Genomic DNA, 24,827 nt, shown 5'->3' on the forward strand with positions numbered 1-24,827 from the left:
CTTCTTGTACATTGTGAACTCTATCTCTTGAACTTCTGAAATTGAAGGGGAAACACTTTCCCTTATTCTCTTAGCCTACTTCTCTTGTGGAACTAGAGTCTGTGATGTTGTTGAAATGAAGACCTACTCTTCTGCTTCCTGCAATGTATTCTCCTGCCACTCTTCTTGATTCATGTATTGTTAAAATTTTGGTCTGGGAGTGTGTGCATAAGGAGTAGTTTTATGTCCTACCCTTAACTTAGAAATATTACTCAAGGGATCATAGGGCCAGGTAAAACTTAATTTAAACTTCATTTGTTTCAAAAGAAGATATGCCTCCTTCGTTGCTGCTCTAGTATTGTAAATGATTGGCTTAATATGTGCTTTTAACTTGAATTGAGACTTCTTTTTAGCTGACACAAAATGCAGCTCATCCATGTTCATCATTTTCCTAATATATTCTAATGCAAAAATCATTATTGGCACAAACTTTGGTAGTTTATATGGAGAAATCTCACATCCATATATTCTAATCTTTGTGTAGTTTTAATATAGATACCAATCTCCAGTTTTTGTCTGCTCACTGAGGTGAAGAATTCTTTTGATTTCAGGTGAAATCCTAGGACCAAAATCACTGTTGAGAAGACATGAAACCATATATATGTTAGGATATTCCGACACATAGGAAATAGTTAAGTTCAACTTGGTCTAGTATAGAGTTAGGTATAGAGTTAGGTAAAGTGTGCTTCTTTACCGTTGTACATTTTGTAACTTACAATCCGACGGTCACGATATGTAGTGATCCGACGGTTCACTCTCTCCTCGGTATTACCGACACTTGATCCGTGGCTTGACACCCGATTGGTCCATGAGTTCTATTTAAAGCGCATGGAGGGTCATTGTTCGGGTAATCCGTGCATGAGAGAAGCTTATGTAAATTTTCATTCTTTGATTAATAAATTGCCTGTAGTAGCCACGTTGGCGCAGGCCGTGGACTGTTTCCCTCTTTGAGGGTTTTAACCACGTCAAAAATACTGGTGTATTGATATGTGATCTGGTTGTGAGCGGTGTCCTTTTGGTGTTCTTTCTGAGGAACTTACCCTATAAATTCCTACATGGTATCAGAGCTATTTGAGGGCCGCGTCCGTTGGTGATCCAAATCTGAAGTCGGTAGAACTGCATGCGGCTGCCATTTCCTAGATCTGCTATTTCTGACTGCTTTCGGGCCGAGAGGACTGCTCTGTTGTGTTCGGAGCATCTGTTCCAGTGAGGAACCCCTTTCGTTTCACGCGAAAAGGTTTCCAGTAGCCCTATCTGCGTCATTTTTAAGATCTGGAGGTATACAGTCTTTATTTGCAGTTTACTGTTATTTTCTCTCTGCTTATTTCGGTTTCGGTTTATTTAGTTTTTTTTAACCGGATCTATACCTTTCATTTCTGCGTATGCTCTTTGCCCTACGACTCTGTGCGATCTGGGCAAATCAGAAACAGAAAGGAAGGATTTTTCTCATGCGTATGCTCTTTTCCCTGCACCTTAGTGTGATCTCGGAAAATCAGAAACATTGAGAAAAATATTTAGTTTTTCGGCTAAAGCTAACTTTGAGCTGTAAGGTTCATTTTTTTAAAATATCTAGTTTTTTTTGGCTAAAGCTAACTTCGAGCCATAAGGTTCGTTTTCTTTGCATGTCCGTGTTGGGTTTTGTGTTTTGTGTTTTGTAGGGAAAAAGAGCTTTCTCAAGGCAAGCACGCAAACCAAGGCCCCCCCCCTCTCTCTCTCTCTCTCTCTCTCTCTCAAATTTTTTGTATAGATCAATTGGTTCAAAGCTATTTTAAGAGAGTAGAGGTCTTGGGTTCAAGTCTCCATTTTGTGGGGGCGGATTTTTTCATTTCCGCACATTCGCGCACTTTTCCGGCAACTTCAACAATTTTTTTTCAAAAAGCCATAACTTCTTCATCCGGAAGCCTTTTTCAGAGCCGTTTTTTTTAAAACCGCCTAATTTTTCGAGATCTATCCATTGGAACACTTACTTTTAGAATCTTCAGCTTCAGTTTTTTTAAAATGGAAAGTCCATGCCAAGTCATTCTTGACAGCACTAACTACTTCCAATGGATATCCTACATCGAAGATTTACTTAGAAGTAAAGGTCTCTACAGAATAGCCACAGACCAAGAGAAGAAACCAAAAGATGAAGACAAGGCTGCAAAATGGGAAAATAGACAAGATCAAGCACGTGGTTTGATAGGGATGTCTATTTCTCCTGATCTTAGATTCCATATTGCAGAACTTGAGACTCATCATGAAGCATTGGAACAACTCACTAAATTTTTTGGGATTAAAAATGAAATTAGAGCCCATAAACTTGAAAATGAGTTGCTTACATTGGATCCTAATAATTTTTCTTGCATTGAAGATTTCTTGTCCAAATTCAAGACCCTTAGATATCTCTTGGAAGGTGTTAAGGTTAAGAAAGAAGATAGTAACCTTATTTATTCCATCCTTACTAAGTTGGGACCAGCCTACTCTGTATTTGTTTCCACCTTCCATTCTACAAGGGAAGCTTTCATTTGTCAGGGAAAAGACTACAAGGCCCCTTCCTTTGACTCTTTTTGTGATTCTTTAATAAGAGAACAAGAAAAACTCTTACACCTTGGTCTTCTTAATCTTGGAAACTCTTCCAAGAAAGCATTAGCCGCCCAGCAGCAACCAAATTCAAAGAATCCTAAGAAGTCATTTCCTAAAAAGAATGGTCCTAAACCAAACAAGGGTCCTAAGCAAACTCAGCCTCAAAATGAAAGATCATTTCAACAAAATGAAAGGACCAATAAAAACAAATGGAAGAAGACTGATAGACATTGTAACTTTTGTAATCGAGATGGCCACTTAGAATCTAAATGCTTTAAGAAGATGGAAGCCTTGGAAGCCGTAATGAAGAAACATAACATCCATGTGGAGCATTCTTCAACTTCAACTTCAACTTCATCTTCAGGAATGGCACTTTCTGCATGTCGTTGTCAATCATCTCAGTCTGGTTATGCATTAAATGTATCTTCTTCTTCTCATTCTCATGAGTGGCTCATTGATTCTGGAGCCTCTTATCACATGGCCAAAAACCAAGCCATGTTTCCTTCTTTAAATGATTGTAACACCAAAAATATATATGTTGGTGATGATAGATCTCTTAATGTTGTAGGGACTGGAACTGTTCATCTAGACAATGGTCAGTTTAATGATGTATTATGTGTTCCAACCTTATCCTGCAACCTTCTATCTGTATATCAGATAACTCATTCAGGTGAAGGTAAAATTGTTGAATTTTCACCTCATGATGTTGTAATCAAGGATCTAAAAGATCCTAAACAGATTCTAGCTACTGGTCTTGCTGATGATTCCACAAGGTTGTATAAGTTTCACAACTTTGGGTCATTAAATCTTCCCTCAGTATTTGTTGCTCATAATGATGAAGTGAGCAAACTTTGGCATGAGCGATTTGGTCACTTAAACTATCGCTCCCTTCAGCATCTATGTAAAGAAAATATGGTGACAGGTCTTCCTATGGTATTTTGCAGAGATGGTGTTTGTTCCGGATGTGTACTCGGAAAACATCATCGGGACAGTTTTGAAAAACGTGCCTCTTGGCACGCCTCAGCCCCTTTACAGCTTGTGCACAGTGATTTATGTGGTCCACTTCCTGTTGCTTCATTCTCTGGCTGCAAGTATTTCTTAACTTTCATTGATGATTTCTCCAGATGCACTTGGGTATACTTCTTAAAACTCAAGAGCGAAGTATTTAACACATTTTTGGCCTTCAAAGCCTTTGTTGAAAAACAATCTGGACATCAAATTCTTAAGCTAAGAACTGATAATGGTGGAGAATATGTTAAAAACACATTCATCAACTTTTGCACCGAAAATGGAATTCAAATGCAACATATTGTTCCATACACTCCACAACAAAATGGTGTAGCTGAAAGGAAAAATCGCACCTTAAAGGAAATGGCTAATTGTATGCTGCAATCTAAAGGACTCAGTCTTGTGCCAATTATATAATCAATCGCACTCCTACTAAGGTTCTAAAGAATATCACTCCAGAAGAAGCTTGGAGTTCCATTAAACCAGATGTAAGTCACTTTCGTGTTTTTGGAAGTGAAGCATGGGCCCATATTCCAGATGAAAAGCATAAAGCTTTAGAACCTAAGAGTGAGAAATGTACTTTTGTTGGATATTCTGAAGATGTAAAAGGTTATAGACTTATTCCATTTAAGTCCAAAAATGTTATCATTAGAAGAGATGTAAAATTTGATGAAAATAAATCGGCCTGCGAGCCTAGTCCGACGGATGTGCCACCTCTTCCTATCTCTTCTACTTTTGAAAACATTTCTTCTTCAGATGATGAAAGTGAGGATGACAATCCTCCCCCACCTTCTCAGGATCCTCAACTTCCAAGATGGGTCCGTGCTACTCGGGATGCAGCAGGTGATCTTGCCGGTGATCCTACAGATCAGCGACGTACACGTTCTCAGTTTGAAAGAGCCTCTTCTTTACTGGCTCAAGCTCCAGTAAATCATGATCCTGACACTTTTGCAGAAGCTTCAGGCCATCCACATTGGGAAGCAGCTATGAATGAAGAATATCATTCATTGTTGGCAAATGATACATGGGATCTTGTTCCTCTACAAAAGGGACGCAAACTTGTTAGATGTAAATGGGTTTACAGAACCAAGTATGGACCAGATGGGAAAGTTGATAAACATAAAGCTCGTCTTGTTGCTAAGGGCTTTTCACAGGTTGAAGGCATTGACTACACTGAAACCTTCTCCCCTGTTGTCAAAATGAACTCTATCCGCCTTGTTCTTTCCCTTGCTGCCTCTTTAAAATGGGAAGTCCATCATATGGATGTTAAATCTGCCTTCTTGCATGGGGACTTGCATGAAGAAATCTATATGGAACAACCCATTGGCTTCATCCAAACAGACTCCAGCCTTGTATGTCGACTTAAGAAATCTCTTTATGGTCTCAAGCAAGCTCCTCGGGCTTGGTATGCCAAGATGGATAGCTTTCTTTTAGAATCTGGCTTTTCTAGGTGTCATTCTGACAATACTGTCTACACCAAGAAAGTGGGCAACTCCCTTATCATCCTTGTTCTTTATGTTGATGATCTTATTCTTACTGGTAGTGATCCCAACCTTATAAACCATGTGAAGTCCAGCCTTAAAAAGAAATTTGAAATGATAGACTTAGGACACTTACACTATTTTCTCGGTCTTCAAGTCTTGCAATCCAAGGAGGGTATTTCCCTTTCCCAGTCCAAGTATGCTTGTGATATTCTTCGTCATTTTCACATGGAAGACTGTAAGCCAGCCCCTTCTCCCTTTCAGTCTGGAGTCAAACTTTCAGTCTCTTGTACTTCTCCTGAAGTTGATGCTACCTTATACCGTCAACTTGTAGGAAAACTCTTGTATTTAACCCATACTCGTCCTGACCTTTCCTTTGCTGTTGGCCTTGTTGCTCGTTTTATGCAAAACCCCCGTGAAAGTCATTGGAAAGCAGCTAAAAGAATACTTCGTTATGTTCGAGGTACAGTACAGTTTGGGATTCATTACAGTGCCAAAGCAGCTCCTCTATTAGTTGGTTTCACTGATTCTGATTGGGCTGGTGACCCTGATGATCGGAAGTCTACTGCCGGTTATGTCTTCACTCTTGGTTCAGGACCTATTACATGGGCTTGTAAGAAACAGGCTGCCATTTCTCTTTCGTCAGCAGAAGCAGAGTATCGTGGTGCCATGGAAGCTAGTAAGGAAGCCTTGTGGCTTCGTCAGATCCTATTAGAGTTTGGCTTTGAGCAGCAGCATCCAACCACACTTTGGTGTGATAATCAAAGTGCCATTCAGCTATGCAAAGATCCAGTCCAGCATCAGCGCAGCAAACACATTGAACTACACATGCACTTCATTAGAAATCTCATTCATGACCATGTTCTTGAAGTGCAATATTGTTCAACAGATGATCAGGTTGCAGACATCTTCACAAAGGCTCTCACAGAGGCGAAGTTCACTAAACTTCGATATATGCTTGGAGTTCAGGAAGTTGTCACTAAGGGGGGATAGGCTCTAGTGCCTCCTTCCTTCTCCTATTGTGTCATATTTGTAAATCCTTCAATCCTATCCCAAGTTGTTCTTAAGGGGGGATGTTAGGATATTCCGACACATAGGAAATAGTTAAGTTCAACTTGGTCTAGTATAGAGTTAGGTATAGAGTTAGGTAAAGTGTGCTTCTTTACCGTTGTACATTTTGTAACTTACAATCCGACGGTCACGATATGTAGTGATCCGACGGTTCACTCTCTCCTCGGTATTACCGACACTTGATCCGTGGCTTGACACCCGATTGGTCCATGAGTTCTATTTAAAGCGCATGGAGGGTCATTGTTCGGGTAATCCGTGCATGAGAGAAGCCTATGTAAATTTTCATTCTTTGATTAATAAATTTCCTGTAGTAGCCACGTTGGCACAGGCTGTAGACTGTTTCCCTCTTTGAGGGTTTTAACCACGTCAAAAATACTGGTGTATTGATCTGTGATCTGGTTGTGAGCGGTGTCCTTTTGGTGTTCTTTCTGAGGAACTTACCCTGTAAATTCCTACAATATAGAAATTGATTTGTATAATAACTGAAAGAAAATTCATTGGTGTTCTTCCTTACTAAGGAATTCTAATGAATTATAGACTGAGGATTTCCCTTTTCATCTAGTTTATGTAATGGAAACTGAAATTTATCTGCTTAATAAAACATGAACAAGTATACAAGAACGGATGTGTTTCTAAAGGCTCCTTTAGTGGAAAACTTCAAAATTGATCATGGCTATCTTCTGCCAGAAACTGGCTGTAATTGAAGATAAGAGATGGTTTTTCAGCCACTAAAAATACTGATATAAATCCTAGAATAATTTCATCAACCCACTGATCAGTTGGATAACCTAATAGACAAGAAACCGTTGAAACAACCTCTCTAGTCATCTCTGGAAACATCGAGGAAGGGTATGGAGGATTTGTTCTTGGTAATTCTACATCTTCAGGTAAAAGTATCTTGAAAATCTTGGCTCTTTGAGGGAAATTCAGTTTCTTATAGATTTCCATGAGAGAATCTACATAAAAAGGATGTAGAGTGGTTGCAGTTTTAACTTGAAGCATTTTGGCGTATTCACTCAGGGGATATTGTAAACAAGATATCATTTTTTTGGGAAATAATGGCTCTTTGACTTGGAATGTACCTAAAATGACACTAGGCTACAAATTATGGAAAGGAATGAGTCTGAGGGAAAATGAATTGAGGTAGGAAGGAGTCCCATATGCTCAATTCATCCCCAACATTAGAGAATTTCTATTTAGCCCAATTGTGAAGTTCATAAAGATCAAACTCACATTGGGTTTCAGAAATCTTGTACTGTTGGTCAACTAAGGGTAATTTTTCTAAGTCTACAACAGGGGGCAACATTAGGTTTTATACAACTAATTTGGATTTTCCTTTAGAAGAAGACATGTTGAATGTGTTATTATATAAGGACTCTTTTTTTACTAGGTGCTTGGTTGGTTCGTGCAGTGATGAATGCTATTTTTGTTATGTTGGTTGGAATGGACCTGCTAAATGAAATAAGCAAAAGAAATTGATTAAAAAAACATATGTTTTTTATTTATTGCATGAGGATTAAACTGTTTGAAGGATAACCATTGATAGGAGCGGGGTATTTAATTGCAGTGCAACGGCCATGGTTAAACAATGGCTAATTTGTTTGGAGTGAATGGGAATTGGATAGGTGGCAGAGGTGGAGTGGCAGTTAATTATTTGGCAAGAGAAGAAATGATTAATCTACAGTTTTCGGGGGGTGGATGATTTTTGAGAGGGCGGGTTTGAATTTTAGGTGGGGGTGACACATCGATGGCAGCGATTTGTGAATTCATATTTTCGGAACCCCACTCTTTTTTAAACTTCAGAAGCACATGGGGGGGGGGTCTGAAGTGTTGCCCCAGTCGTTGATCTGGGCGGGGAACATTTCGATGGTCCACAATAGCATGATTATTACAATAAAAGACAAAAATTATAATTTCACTTTATAAAAGGATTTAACTAGTCACTAATTGATGTTTAAACAAATTAATAACTAATTAATGACATATGGCAACATTTAGATTGTTATGAAACCAGCTCACACAAAGATAGAAAAGAAAGATCAATGCCTTAGAAATAAGCCTCTTTGAGGGGGAAACCTCCTTTACATTACACAAATGAAAAATTCTTAGATGATACAAATGACAAAACCTCCTCTCTATATATAGGAGTCTAAGGGGTCATATTATAATCAGAGCCGACATAACAATAATAATGTAAGGGCACAATAATAACAATAGTGGGCTTCTATGGGGCACAATAATAACAATATGGGGACTACATGGGTACAACAATATAATAAGGGGGTTGTATTAATAACAATAAGGGGTTACACTAATATTCTAGGGGCCTAACATGCCCCTCTCCTTCAAAAAGTGTTGTCCTTAATGCTTGAGTAGTTCTTGATGTTTCTGTATAAAATTCTTGTCCTCCCATGTGGAATCTTCAGCGGGTAAGTTCTTCCACTTGATGAGATACTCTAAAATTGATTGATTTCGTAGCTATTGGATTCTTGTTTCTATGACTGCTCCAGGTTCCAATATGATTTTTACTTCCTCTTCAAGTTCTAGCAATATTGTTTGAATTGGGATATTCTGCAACTTTTGAATGAGTGGCCACACTTCTTTGTCCTTCGTCCATTCATCCCTTGCTTCGATTATCCAATCTGGTTGGATAATAGAAATAACACAAAGCAATGCTTCCACATCCTCATCCTTTCTTGAGAGTGCATTTGCAACATAAATTTTCTTCCCTTTTCTGTAGATGATGTCAAAGTCATAACCCAACATATTTGTGACCCATTTTTTATGTTCTTCTAAAGATAATATTTGTTCTAAAAAGTATTTAAGACTATCATGATCTATTTTTACCTTGAAGTGTCTTCCCATTGGATAATGTCACCATTTCTTAAGTGCATGTAGTATTTCCAACATTTCCTTCTCATAAATAGCTTGCTTGAGATGTAGCCGTAAAAATACCCAATCACCTACATCAAATTTTTTTTCACTACGATGTTGATCCACCTGTTGTTTCATTCGATTCTGCACCAAAGTGGCGTTATTCTTTAAAAGTTGGAGAACTTGTTGTTGATGCTCGATGTGATATTTCACTGCTTGAACCTTTTTCTTCTTGATATGTCCTTCTATCTTGAGAGTTTGAGGAGTGGTAATTTCTTCCAATGCTTTACAAGATATGGTCGGATTCATTTCTTGATGCTTGATGTGATCTTTCACTTCTTGAAAATTTTTCTTCTTGATATTTCCTTCTATATTGGTAGTTTGAGGAGTGGTAATTCCGGCCAATGCATTACAAGATATGGTTGGATTCATTTCTTCTTTCTTGATGTGATCTTTCACTTCCTGAACCATTTTCTTCTTGATATGTCCTTCTATCTTGAGAGTTTGAGGAGTGGTAATTCTTTCCAATGCTTTACAAGATATGGTCAGATTCATTTCTTCTTTCTCTGGTGTGGGTTCCTGGTGTATATCTTCTTCTTTTGATGTTTCTTGATCCTTTTCTTCCTCCTCTTCATAATCTATGTAAAAAAATTTCTTCTTATCACACTTATGACCTTTAGTGTATTTTCTTTCACAATTGTAACAAAGCCCTTTTTCTCTTTTTTCTTCCAATTGTTGTGGTGTAAACCTTGTAGGTTATGGAAGCCTAGGAGAAAAAACACTTCCACAATTATAGTTGAGTGGTGGGATTCCTTGTTTCCATAATTTCACTTTCAATTTTTCTTTCCAACCTAAATGCCTTCTCCAATGAATTAGGTTCCCAATGACGAACCTCATGTTGAATGTTATCCTTTAAAGTCCCTATGAAGACATCAACCATTTTCTTCTCTGGAATATAATTTACCCTTATATTCAATTTTTGGAAGTCCTCAATGTGCTCCACCATTGAACCCTTTTGTTTGAGATTTATCAGTTGGCTAAAGAAGGTGTTTCTCTTTGTATCCTCATAATGTGCTATCATTTCCTCCATGAAAATTGACCATGTGAAATGTGGTTTACGAGAACAAAGCCCTTTACACCATAAAAATTGATTCGGTTCTAAATAATTAGATGCAATACGTACCTTTTGTAACAGTGGTACACCATGTAGATCAAAATATTTCTCCATCTGTAGTATCCAATTTACCAGATCCTTGCCATCAAACTTCCTCATCTCGCTTTTTCTTGATTTTAGGAGCTTGATCTTGAAACGACTGTAAATCTATACTTTCGGATGTTTAAGTTCTAAAATTTCAGTCTGTAATATCCCTCTGAGTCCTATTTCTAACTCCACAAGTCTGATCGTAATTGGATTCCTTAAGAAATATTTATTCCCAATCTCCTGCGATGACCAAATTATAGACTACTTCAGTAGAGTGAAATTGTACGATGTGCAACGTGTCATTGTTTCAACCTTAGGTTTTGAACATTATCCCAAAAAAAACACAGTCCATCCTCTTTTTGTAACTTCTTACAAAATTTCAATCTGATGCTTAGAGAGAAAGTTATGACGATTTTCCCAAGGTCACCTGTTTAGGATGTAATTTGGGAGTCTGCAAAAACCCTAAATTCCTCAAATCATATATCCGAAAATATAGCGAGACAAGACCTCAAATTTAGACTTGAAGTTCAGACTGATTTCTTCTCAAATGGGTTTTTCGTTTAGGTACTAAAACTTTGTAGCGAAACAGTTATAGCAAAAATTCCACGATGACCTGTTTTAGATGAAATTTTGGAGCTTCCAAAAACCCTAACTTCCTCAGATCATATCGCTGCAAATATAGCACGAAAAGCTCTGAAATTCGGTCCTGAGGTTTAGCACAAGTTCGTCTCAAATGGGTTTTTTGTTTCGCTTCTGAAACATAGCAGAAAGAAAGTTATAGGAAAAATTCCATGATGACCTATTTGGAGCAGTGAAACCCTAGAATCCATAGCTCTGATAGCAAATGTTATGAAACCAACTCACAGAAATATAGGAAAGATAGATCAACGCCTTACAAATAAGCCTCTTCGAGGGGGAAACCTTCTTTACATTACACAAATGAACAATTCCTAGATGATAATGTAGAAATTTTGAATAATATGACACTTATTCACAGAGATTATCCTGATTATACACTATTGCAGAATGCATGCATAATACATAACCTCCTCTACGTCGATCATCAATTTGCAGTATTCAGAAACAATCGCATGCACACATTGAAGCATCAATCACACATATCAACACAGTATATCACGGGGAAAGCATACAACTAAAAGCCCCCAACTATCTGTATATTATATTGATTGAGAACATGTAACAATACATAGTACAATACTCCTCGCAAGTACTCAGTACTATCTCCACTTGTTACACACAAACTAGCTCAGATATGAATCAATCACATGTTCAAATCTCCTCCACTACTTGCCTGCCTCCACTACACAATCATGCATGAGAATAGATGATAATGGCTGATCCAAACTCGTATTTCCCTTGGCTGAACCACACAATCCTCATTGGCAATACTCAATCCATTTATTGTGCAAATCTCATGCAAAACTATAGTCACAACTGACAACTGTCTTGCCCTTTCACTCACCTCTAACACTTGTCTCCACTGAACTGTCCATGCACTGAGTTAACTGATGTATTCTTTAGTTGCTTTATGAGTTAATAATTAGTGAATTAATTAACAATTAATTCACATCACTCATCACTAGTGTATTTGCAGTTAGACTAAATACAACTAGTTCAACCAAGTCAAACTGAACACAACTCCATCAACTCCTCAATCAACTCCACCAAACTCAATCACTTGAGTTCTAACTGAAGTCCATCATGCGATAGCTCAACTGACTCATAAGAAAAGCATATTTCCTTATGACAGCTACATGTGCCACATCTGTAGCTCAAACTGAAGTGCTCCAAGAGGATAAGATAATGTTTATTGTCCAAATATTATTATGAGCTAATAATATTCGATTGTTCTATTTTTAGCCTGGCAGTCTAAAAATAGACTCCGCCCATATGTCTAAAAATAGAAGTCCATCTATTTTACCAACGTGACCAATAATCCACAAATAGCATCTTGCAACTCATAGACCATGATCCATATGTCTAAAAATAGACATAGTCTAAAAAAGACTTTGCACCAAAAATAACCTGCTGGCCCACTTAGTGAAGGCGACTTCTTTTCACTAAGCTCCATCATCTTGTTGCATTTTCAACACTCCCTCTCAACAAGATATGGATTATTTGCAACCCCTATCCTGCAACTCTGGAATGTTCTGCATGCAACACATTTGCCCGGTCCATTTGCTCCAACAACACTTGGAACAAAAACACTCCCAACTGACCACTCTGTTGGGCTAGGAACATACTCTGATGCTGAAGCTCTACTTGCTGCTGACAAGTGCTCCCTCTCTGATATCTGTACTACTGCAACATCTCCATGCATCTCGCACCATTGCACACTTCTCTGTGTCACCTAGCACTGTGCAAAACACTTGTGCCTCTCGCATTGCTGCAGCCTGCTAGCTATGCACTGTCCTGGGATTCCCTACATTGTCACTCTCTCTGCCACTCCATCCGCATTTGCCTCTACCCAATCAGTCAGTTCTCGCTACTCCACATCGGGGCTCCCATAGCAAGGTCTCATCCAAGAGGTTGGGTACCTGAAGGATCCTGCCCCTCCTCCTTGGGACGATCACTCCATATCGCCCCACCTCCTACCTGGAGGTATGGCTGCATGTGATCCCTCAGCCCACCTGGCTTGAAGTTTCCCCCTACTGGAGGTCTCTGCATGAGTAGATGTCTCTACTCGATCTCCTCTCAGCTTCCCTTGTTGTGGCTGCTCCACAACCTCCTGAAGCTGCTGCACCAATCGTGGCTCCTCCACAATCGTCTGAGACTTCTTCTAGCTCTGCATGTTGAGAGGTAATATACACTCCCTCTCAACCACCAATTCTCCATCAGTTGCCTTGCTGCTCAAGGCTTTGCATGCATCTTGAACCTCAAGAGCATACAGGTTCTTGACCTATGAACCAATCTGCTTCACCTGTCTAGTGATGATGTGTCTAAGGAAAACCTTTCCCTTACTGAAGACTACATCATAGCCTTTGTCTTCTAGCATCGCGATCGACACCAAGTTTCTCTTCAGTCCTAGTACATACTTGACATCGGTCAAGGTAAGGCGAGCTCCATGCTCCCTCTGAAAAATAACTGTGCCTACACCTGAGACACTATACTTTTCATCATTACCCATCGCTATGAGTATCTGGAGATCTTTCTCCTCCAAAGTTCTGAACAAACTCTTGTCACTGGTCATGTGGAAAGAAGCTCCACTGTAAAGAAACAACCACTTCCCACCATGGATGAAACCATGCATGCGAAGAGTGTGAAATCCAACTCAAACTATGAAGCAAGTGCCTCACCTTCAGATCCTTCCCTGGATCCCTTCTTGGACTTCTTCTTTGGGCAATTAGTAGCATAATGGCCCAACTCATGACAACGAAAGCATCGCACTTTCGATTTTTCAACCTTCTTCCCATCATTGGAAGAACTGGATTCGGAAAGAGAACCCTTCTCCTTCCCCTTCTTTGCTTTGGTAGCCAAAGCACAATTTTCTTCATCAGATGCCTTTGATGAAGATTCGTCCCTGGTATTCCACCTGATCTCCTCTTGCACAAGATCTGACCAAAGTCCCTCCCATCCTGGAAATTTCTCCCGACCATTGACAGAGTCCTGATAGGAATGCCAACTCTTGGGAAGACCAAGGAGAGCCAAGCTCACCAAGTCCTCATCCTCGACAGTCACCCCCACACTTCCCAGCTCATCTTGACATTGATTGAACTTTGTGAGATACTTGGGCATACTGTTTCCCTTCTCACACTTAATGTTTCTGAGTTTATCCTTGAGCTCCAACTTCCTCTGGTCGCTCTTTCTATGGAATAAATTTGTCAACGCTTTCCACATCAAGTAGGGGTGATTTTAGGGGCAAATGTTCACCCTTTGGCGAAATTAAGGGGTTTTAAATTTTTAGTGGGCGAATATTTTGTATCATAGTACATTTTTACAAATCACCTCAAATAGCCCACCTTATTTTAAGGGAGAGGGTAAAAAAGGTAAATTTAGCCCTTGAAATTAGGAGTTACAACCTTCCATTCGCCCATTTTCAAGGATAGGTTTTATTTAAGTGAATCCATTCACCCATTTTCAAGAATAGGTTTTATTTAAGTGAATCCTATGGGCCAAAGGCCCAAATACCATATCTATAAAAGAGGTATGGTAAATTAATAAAAATATAAATAAATGAGAGGTATGGTAAATAAATAAAGCATTTTTTATATTTACTCCATAAGTCACCTTATATACATGCAAGGGTGTAAACAAATAAAAATATAAGTAAAGTGGAGGTATGGTAAATAAATAAAACGTCTTTTTATACTTACTCAAAATGTATGGTAAATAAATAAAAATATAAATAAACTAGACGCATGGTAAATAAATAAAACCTCTTTTTATATTTAGTCCATAACCCTCGTCCTATTTATGAAGGCTCAAGAAAGAGGTTTTATTTAAGTGAATCCTATGGGCCAAATACCATATTTGTAAAAGAGGTATGGTAAATTAATAAAAATATAAATAAGCGAGAGGTATGGTAAACAAATAAAACATTTTTTTATATTTACTCCATAAGTCACCTTGTATTTATGAATGGTATGGTAAATTAATAAAAATATAAATAAACGAGAGGTATGGTAAACAAATAAAACATTTTTTTATATTTACTCCATAAGTCACCTTATATTTATACTATGGGACAAATACCATGGACTATATTGTTATTAATACCATGCAAAAAAACATTATTAACCCTAATATTAGTATTAATAAAAATAAAAATGGCACATGGTATTGACCCATGGTATTCAGTTGGAATGTAGCCTATTTAAATGGGGGAATTAAACCAGCATAGATCCATCTTTACTCTGGATCTACTAACCCCCGAGAGGTATCAAATATCGTGATATGCAAACTAGAATAGAGTGAAAAAATATTTGATCCGATCAAGAGTAAAAATGGATGTTGTAATTTAATGTATGTTAAACATTTTAGCTTGGTTAAAATAAAAGTAAAATAAAAATCAACTATTAATTTTATTAATTTTTATAAATTACTAATAGTAATTTTTAAGCTCCAGGTTTATGATAACCCATGGTATTGACCCATGGTATTCATGTGAGCATAGACTATTTAAAGGGGAAATTCTATCTTAGATCCATCTTAAATCTGGGTCTACCAAGTGCTCAGAGGGATAAATAGATTTCATCCCCTAAGAGTGGTAGATGTAGAGTTAAGATGGATATAGGTTGGTTTTTATGATAATGAAGATATTAAATAAACTTAGGATATTATATTTTAAAAACATCTTAAGGTGAATGGTTAAAGCATAGACATTGGACAACTACATTTGTATACTTCTGTTTTACAATGAAACGAATCCAGGGCTAAAAGGAATGGATTGATTGCACTAGTCATCCTTCTATAACTTTCCAACATATGCTGGAGTAAATAGATTGTAATTTGGGTAATTTTTCTAATCGCAAACGGAAACATACTTGTGTATTGACAGGGTGGTTATGAGGTCCCTAGAAGTGGAGTAAACAGATTGTAATTTGGGTAATTTTTCTAATTGCAAACAGGAACATACTTGTGTATTGGCAAGGTGGTTACGAGGTCCCTAGAAGTGATGAATTTGAATTTTTCTTGGTTTTATATATAGTATTAGGTTTTTTCTCATGCTTTCTGTGAATGGCACGGGTGAATTTTATCCTACACTCACTAGGTTATCGATATGTAATTTCGGTAATTTTGATTTCAAAAGATATTTTAAAGAAATGCAATGATTTCATTTTTGTATTCAATAAACACAAGATTTTATAATTGAGTAAAATATTCGCCATGCCTGGTGAGAGATTCGCCAAAAAATTATATATACATATCATATTATTGATAAAATCGCCTTCCATTTTTCCTATATACCATGGAGATTCGCCCATTTATTATACATGTAAATTTAGGGGGGGTTCTTAAAATTTTCCCTGACATCAAGTATGGAGAAGCCTTTCCATGCAGGCTGGATACAATGTGATCCTTCACGCCCTCCAACAGAATCCTTCGACACTTTGATGTCTTCTTTTTCCAAACATCAACGTGAGCAGCATTAGTAGGCTTTGGGACCTTAGCCTCTATGAAATCCTTCATCCCATTGTCATCTAACACCGCCTCCATCTTGTCTTTCCATGCAATATAATTCGAGTTTCCCTCAAAAGCATACTCCAATCACTATCCGTTGAAAGACATTTCAACTTTGACACCAAGAAAACACTGCTGCAAATTCGAATTCCACCAGCTCAAAACTCAACCGCTTATGATCTAAAATTCGTGAGAACAAAGTATTTCTCATACAGAGATTGACTATATGGGCTTTTACTGGATATCTCACCTTCCAAAAGAAGGATGAATCCAGAGGCTACCTGGCCCGATTATAGACTCTGCCTGAAGAAATAAAATGTAAACACTTTCTGAATAATACATCTGATGATCAACTTTGCTCTGATACCATGTAGAAATTTTGAATAATATGACACTTATTCACAGAGATTATCCTGATTATACACTATTGCGGAATGCATGCATAATACATAACCTCCTCTACGTTGCTCATCAATTTGCAGTATTTAGAAACAATCGCATGCGCACATTGAAGCATCAATCACACATATCAACACAGTATATCATGGGGAAAGCATACAGCTGAAAACCCCCAACTATCTGTATATTATATTGATTGAGAACATGTAACAAAACATAGTACAATACTCCTCGCAAGTACTCAGTACTATCTCCACTTGTTACACACAAACTAGCTCAGATCTGAATCAATCACAGGTTCAAATCTCCTCCATTGCTTGCTTGCCTCCACTACGCAATCCTACATGAGAATAGATGAGAATGGCTGATCCAAACTCATATTTCCCTTGGCTGCACCACGCAATCCTCATTGGCAATACTCAATCCATTGATTGTGCAAATTTCATGCACAACTATAGTCACAACTGATAGCTGTCTTGCCCTTTCACTCACCTCTAACACTTGTCTCCACTGAACCGTCCATGCACTGAGTTAACTGATGTATTCTTTAGTTGCTTTATGACTTAATAATTAGTGAATTAATTAACAATTAATTCACATCACTTATCACTAGTGTATTTGCAGTTAGACTAAATACAACTAGTTCAACCAAGTCAAACTAAACACAACTCCATAAACTCCTCAATCAACTCCACCAAACTCAATCACTTGAGTTCTAACTGAAGTCCACCATGCAATAGCTCAACTGAATCATAAGAAAAGCGCATTTCCTTCTGACAACTGCATGTGCCACATCTGTAGCTCAAACTGAAGTGCTCCAAGAGGATAAGATAATGTTTATAGTCCAAATATTATTATGAGCTAATAATATTCGACTGTTCTATTTTTAGCCTGGCAGTCTAAAAATAGACTCCGCCCATATGTCTAAAAATAGAAGTCCATCTATTTTACCAACGTGACCGATCATCCACAAATAGCATCCTGCAACTCATAGACCATGATCCATATGTCTAAAAATAGACATAGTCTAAAAATAGACATTGCGCAAAAAATAGCCTACTTAGTGAAGGCGACTTCTTTTCACTAAGCTCCATCATCTTGTTGCATTTTCAACAGATACAAATGACAAGACCTCCTTTCTATATATAGGAGTCTAAGGGGTCATAATATAATCAGAGCCGACATAACAATAATAATGTATGGGCACAATAATAACAATAGTGGGCTTCTATGGGGCACAATAATAACAATATGGGGACTACATGGGTACAACAATATAATAAGGGGGTTGTACTAATAACAATAAGGGGTTACACTAGTAGTATAGGGGCCTAACGTAGATTAGCATGCCTATTGCATGGGATTTGTTTTTTTTCCTTTTTCTATTTTTCTATTTTGTATATCCCATTTTTTTTTCTTTTTCTTTGTGCGTATATATTTTTTATTTTTATTTTTTCAACAAAAATAAAATATAAAAATACAAAGTAGGTTACAACATCAACTCATCTAGGGACTGCTTCCCCCGTGGGACGCAAATAACACACATATTTGTGTGCCTTCTATTCGAGCTATGGAGTCTTTCCTGTGAAAATCACACTTGGCAACAAAATTTAAATAAAACCAGCAATGTACAATGAACTATGACCATGAGTAATTTCAATATTGAATATAATGTTTAAGATATTGTCCATTGACAAGCAATGAAGAATATCTTCCTTCCAGATTCTGCAAGACAAAATTGTCATTTCCCTTGACTTCTGCAATGTTGAATGGATCTAACCATTTATTATCAAATTTACATGTTTTCCTCTTTCCTCTCTTCTGGTATCCTATCTTAAACTAAATCTCCTTGCCTGAAGTCTCTTTCCCTAACTTTTCTATCAAATAAACTCTTCATCTTATTCTGATATTGACAAAGCTTGTACTGAAATTCATCTCTGTCTTGATTTAACACAATGATTTGATTTATTCTTCTTGAAAAATCATCAAGTTCCTCATATCATTCCTATAAAAATTTTGTAACAGGAAAAGCTAGTTGTGTAGGAAAGATTTCCTTAGTTCCATAACAATTTGGAAAGGTGATTTACTAGTAAATCTCTTAGGTCATACTCTGTTAGACTAAATAGAAAACTTTAGATGACTATCCCAATTCTTTTTATGATTTGTTAGTACCGTCTTGATAACTTTAACCAAACCCTTATTTGATGATTCTGCCAATCGATTTCCTTGAGGGTAATATTGGGTATAATGATGCAATAAAATTTGATACTTTTGGCAAAACTCTATCATTGTGATACTACTAAATGCTTTTGCATTATCATTTACTATTTTTTATGGATATCCAAATATGGATAATATGTTTTCTTCAATGAATTTGATGACAACAATGTATGTTGCATTCTTGACAGGGATGGCTTCTACCCATTTTTTGAAGTAGTTTGTAGCAGTTAGGATCCATTCGTGTTGATTACAGGATGCTGGAATTATTTCTCCTATGAAATATAATCCCCACTGTAAAAAGGGTGCTTCAATTAGTACTGGAACAAGTGGAATTGTTTCTAACCTTTTCTTCCCAGCAAATATTTGACATGGAATACAACTTTTAACCTTTGCTCCAACTTGTGAAAATAATTTCGGCCAATAAAATCTTTCTCTCAGAATTTTATATGTTGTTTCTCTCCAAACATAGTTTCCTCCACATATTCCTTCATGAAATTGTTCTATGACACCTTTTGTTTCATTTTCAGTTAGATATAAAAGAATAATATTCAATGGATCTTTCCAATGCAGATTGGCATTGATGATACAATATTTCATAGCCTTTAGTCTGAGAATTCTACATGATTCTTTATGAATCCAAGAGGATTCTCAAGGTCATGAAGAAAATGTGTAATCTCAGTATACCATTAAGATAATAGGAACTTTTCATCAATATTAAGTGGGAGAGGAATTGAATTTGTAGTAGAAAAAGGTTCTTACATGTTCTTCTCTTCTGAATGTTGAGAAGGTTCTTATGTATTCTTCTCTACTCAAACTTGCATGATAGTGTTGATTCCCATAACTTTATAATTTGATTCAGCCAACAACTTGGCTAAACCTTGACCCTTCACCAATTTGGTAGATTTGATATCTAAGTCAACTTCTAGTATTTTTCAAATCCATCTTCCACTTCTACCATCTGTATCAGATTGTGTTAACACAATATTTAAAACATTATTTTGCACATAGGCAGTAATGGGAGAATGAAGGAAATAGGTTCTGAAGGATTTTAAGGCTTGTACAAGAGCATATGCTTTCTTTTGAATGATATCATATTTCAACTCAACATCTCTGATTACTTTGTTGAAAAATGCAATAGGTTGATCGTATTCATTATCATTCTTTTCTAATAAGGCAATAACTAAGGTAGTATCAGAGGAAAAAGAGAAAATGCTAAAATATTTTGAATAGTCAAGACTAGCTAATACTAGGGCTTCAAAAATAGCTTTCTTAATATGTGTAAAAGCATACCTTTCCTGCACTATCCACTTGACTTCATGATATTTCTTTAGCATATTAGTAATATCCTTGACTATCTTGGCATAAATTGGTATGATTCTTCTCAAAAAATTAATCTTTCCTAGAAAAGTTTGTATTTCCTTTTTATTTTTAGGTAAGCTAATTACCTCAATGGCCAAGACTCTTTTTGGGTCAATCACTACTCCTTCCTTTGAAATAATGTGTCTGACTAGTTTTCCTTGTTTTATAGCAAACATGGACTTCTTTAGATTGATGGAAATTCCATATTTCCTGCATCTGTAAAAAACCTTTCTCAAGTATTTTAAATGTTTCTCATCATAATTTGAAAATATAGTCAAATCATCAAGATAAATAAGAACAATTTTGTTAACCTTACCAACAAATGCTAGGTCCCTTTCCCTTTGAAAGGTAGCTCCTGCATTGGTTAGGCCAAATGGCATTCTAGTATATTTAAATGTACCCCAAGGAGTTGCAAATGTTGTTTTTTCACTATCTTTTGGACTTACCAAGATCGATTGTATCCAGAAAATCCATCCAGCATTGAAATTATGTTTGAGCCTAAAAAATTTTGGAGCAATTGATCCATCTTGGGCATTGGATAATTATCCTTTAAAGATAGTTTGTTTAGGTTTCTGAAGTCTACACACAGTCTTATTTCACAATTTTCCTTTTTGATAGGAACTAGGTTTGCTATCCAATCAAAGTATCTTAGGGGAACAATAATTTTTGCATCCAATAATTTCTTAAGTTCTTTTTCAATTGTTGGAAGTAAAATTGGATTTATTCTTCTCAATTTCTATTTGAAAGTTTTAACTTTTAGCTTGAGAGTAATTTTACGTTCATTAAGAGTTGTGTCATAGGTTTTAAGTTCTTAATATGACCATGCAAATAGATATTTATAATGTTTAAGAAGATTAACATATTTTTCTTTTGTTTCATGAGGTAATGATGTTGAAATTTTCACATTTTTTATTTCTTCATTGGCTCTAATATTACAATCTTCCACATCCTCTTGTGAACTTGATAATGAATTTTTAGAAACATCATTATTATCAAAGAGTTTTTCAAGATCAATTAATCCCTTTGAAATGTAATTATTAGGCAACTTAATGATATTATGATCATCTATTTTATGATTTAATTTTGAAGTTTCATTTTCATTATTTGATTTATTTTCATTGATTTTCTCTTATTCAATTTGTAGTGCTGAAAAATTCTTCAATTGCTTGTAAAAAAACTATTAATTGCTCATCATCTTTGAAAACTTTCCAATGTTTAAGGTTGTCAAAGATTGAAGGCATGTACTTCACTTGAATTTGATATTTCAGTTGCATAGGATCAGGTATTTTGAAAGAGCTAGCAGAGGTTGTCAAAGAATTTGCATAAATTTTTTCATCTCTAGGGATTGTTGTAATATTAAAGGCTTCAACCCGGATGCAGGTGATCACATCTGCAATCAATGACCGAGCACGCCACGCAGACACCTGGTCGGACGGATGGCAGGCGGAAGGTCTACAGGGTACGCGTCATTGGAGGTAGTTTCAGGTTTATAGCAGGTGAATTAAAGCCTGTTCAGTCTCGAAGCAAGTTGGATTTCAATGCGGGCATCGCTACTCTGTTCTCAATTTGGCGCATTAACATGGAGCGGCTCAATTCCTCTGCCGTAGTTAATGACTTTGCTCTATATGAAGCTAGGCCGCTTCAGTTTCCTTGTCTGGTCTTTCCTGTCGACTTAATCGCTTGGCTCTGGAATCGTCAGGATTTCAACACCACTCCAGCCATTTCGGGTTTACTCTGTCTCAAGCGATCTCTCAGGTCTTCTGCTTCTGATATAATGCCCCGCAATCGAGGTATCCTGCGTTGGGGGGGGGGGGGGGTCGGTCTGGAATCAGGGCTAGCCCTTCTCAATCTGCTCCTCAGCAGGTTGCCCCAATTGCCTTAGTCCCTCCCTCATCTCCGCTTTCATACCAAGAGAGGATCATCCCGAATAACTCCTACCAGACCTCCAGATTCGTATTCCAAAGTCGGCTCAACAGGCCGGTGGTGACAGTGAATTTTACAGTATTTGTCTCAGAGGAGGAGAGCAACCAGCTCAGCTCAACTCCTCCCGCTTCCTCACATTCTCAGGATGACAGCATTCTACTTGGGGATATGACTGGGTTGGTGTTTCATGTCGACCGCATGCATGAGGACGCCCCTGTCCCGGAAGCGCCTCAGCAGCCTGACCCCGCTAAGGAAGATGACATTGTTTGCGAGCCATCTCAAAAAGCAACTGGCTGTTTACATTTGGTTACTGATTCTGATGGAGCGCCGGTTCTGGACGAAGACGGGTTCGTTACTTGGGTCGCCTCTCCAAGCCAGGCGAAGGAGGATATGCAAGCTTCTCCAAGTCATGCGGATTAAACTCTACTGGGTGCACATGCTATGCTTTTTTGATCCCGTGTCTTTGATTTTCCAGTTAAAAGATCTTGTTTGTTTCAGTCTCATGCTTCAGGTAGCAATTCCAGCCAACATAGTTTTCAATTTTTGTTTTAAAGACAGCTATGCTAGGCGCTACTATGTTTTTGAGGTCACTGAAGGTTATGATAGCAGTAGTCCAAGTAAATTTTGTCAGTATGTCAGGGACTGAAATCAAATCTCTGAGGTCTGTATTGTAAATCTGGTTGACAGTTTAAACTGTATTGTCCCTGAGTTTTTGGTTGAGGAATGGCCTCGGCCTCCTCTGAGGGCTTGACCTCATTGTACATATTTTTTCACCTTTTTTAATAGAATTAGTATTTGCAGAGAAAAAAAAATATTAAAGGCTTCAAATTAATTGTCCAAAAAATACCATACTTCATTTCGATAAGATTTAAGCCTAGAGTGTTTTGTTTGGCATTTATTTGTAATTTGTTTCACAATTAGCTCTGAGTCACCAATTACACTTAAGTTCTGGGCTTTTAAACTTTTAGCTAACTCTAGTCGTAAAAGTAAGGCCTCATACTCTACTACATTGTTTGTAACATCAAAGTCTAACTTGAAAGATTGAGTTTGTTTTTTTTTTTTATTTATTTATTTTTTCTCTGGAGAAATAAGTACAATTCCAGCTCCAGCTCCATGTTTGGAAAAGGCTCCATCAAAATACAATTTCTAAACATCAGTATTTATACATTGGGGTTTATTCACAGTTTTTTCAATGTTAAGTTGATAATTTTGGAGATTATTAGTTGTTAAAGTAAAACATCCAAAATCTTGATCAACTACATAAATAGGATGGTTTATTGCTTGATGAACTGTGCAAAAAATATTAATAAATCTTACCTCTCTGTATAATCTCAAATGCTCTCCCCCATAAACAAGAATTGTAGCAAAAGACATATCCATTTGCAGACTCCCCCTAACTTGGCACAACAAGATCTAGATAATAACATCCCAAATTTTGGGGGAATATTTGTAACAACAATATCTAAAACTACACTCTTAACAGGGATCTGAGCAAGTGTTACAACTAAATCTTTGATTAATCCAAGACAAGGTACCTTCTTTGAATCAAAGGTATATATATCATGGTAGGGTCTTATGATTTGTAATTGAAGTTGATCCATGATTACTTTAGGCATTAGATTATGAGAGGCCCCGGAATATAACATATAATTATAGAAGAGAAAATCATGAACCTTCAAGGTAAGATGGAAATGAGGGACATTTTCATCGATCATATCAAAATTATGGCCAAAAAGCACTGAAGAGTTTTCATCCTGTAAAGTAATCACATCTCCTTCAGCATCAATACTTGAAGATTGAATCCATTTTGACACTTGATTCTTATAACCTGGATTTTTGGAGAGTTCAGATAATGGAATTGGAATCTTAACTCTCTCTAATTATTTTTCCACATTAAAAGTTGTTGGAACAGATTTTTCAAATGTATTATGTTCATTTGGTTGATTTAATGGTTGAATCAATGTTGTTTGTGTTTCAATTGTTTTGACCGGAGGTTCATTAATAGTAACATTTTTAGCTGGTCTACCAAGTCCTGGTCTTGGTCTCAAATCATATCTTCTATTTAATTCTGCAATAATAAATTCAAAGAAGGCTTGATATTTAGAAACTTGAGAAGCCTCTTGATTTTGAACTGAAGGTTGATCATGAGAAACTAGAATAATAACATTTTGTGATGATGGATCATCAAAATAATTGATATCATTTGTAACTAGAGGACCAGTTTCTTCAGGTTCCTAATCATCAATCATCAATGGGGGTTGAATTTGTTGATCAGTATTAGGTCTTTGTAAGATTTGAGGCTGAAAAGGTCTCTTATATTGAACTTGAGGTCTATTTGATACTAGTTGAGCTACTCTAGGTTGTGCTTCCATTTTTGAAATTCTATTTGAAATATTTCTTAGTAGAGAAGTAATTTCATCTATTTTATGATATTCACTCTTATTTTTAGAAGAAGAATTACCTTCTTCCCTGTCTTTCATATTTCTCTCAACTTTTTCTGCTTTTGCCTTAAGTTTAGCTGATGTTGATCTATTAGCTTCAACTTCAAT

The sequence above is a fragment of the Pinus tabuliformis genome, chromosome 1_2 (assembly GCF_031772625.1).
Source record: "Pinus tabuliformis cultivar Carrire ecotype Pingquan chromosome 1_2, CPIR1, whole genome shotgun sequence".
NCBI classification, from domain to species: domain Eukaryota; kingdom Viridiplantae; phylum Streptophyta; class Pinopsida; order Pinales; family Pinaceae; genus Pinus; species Pinus tabuliformis.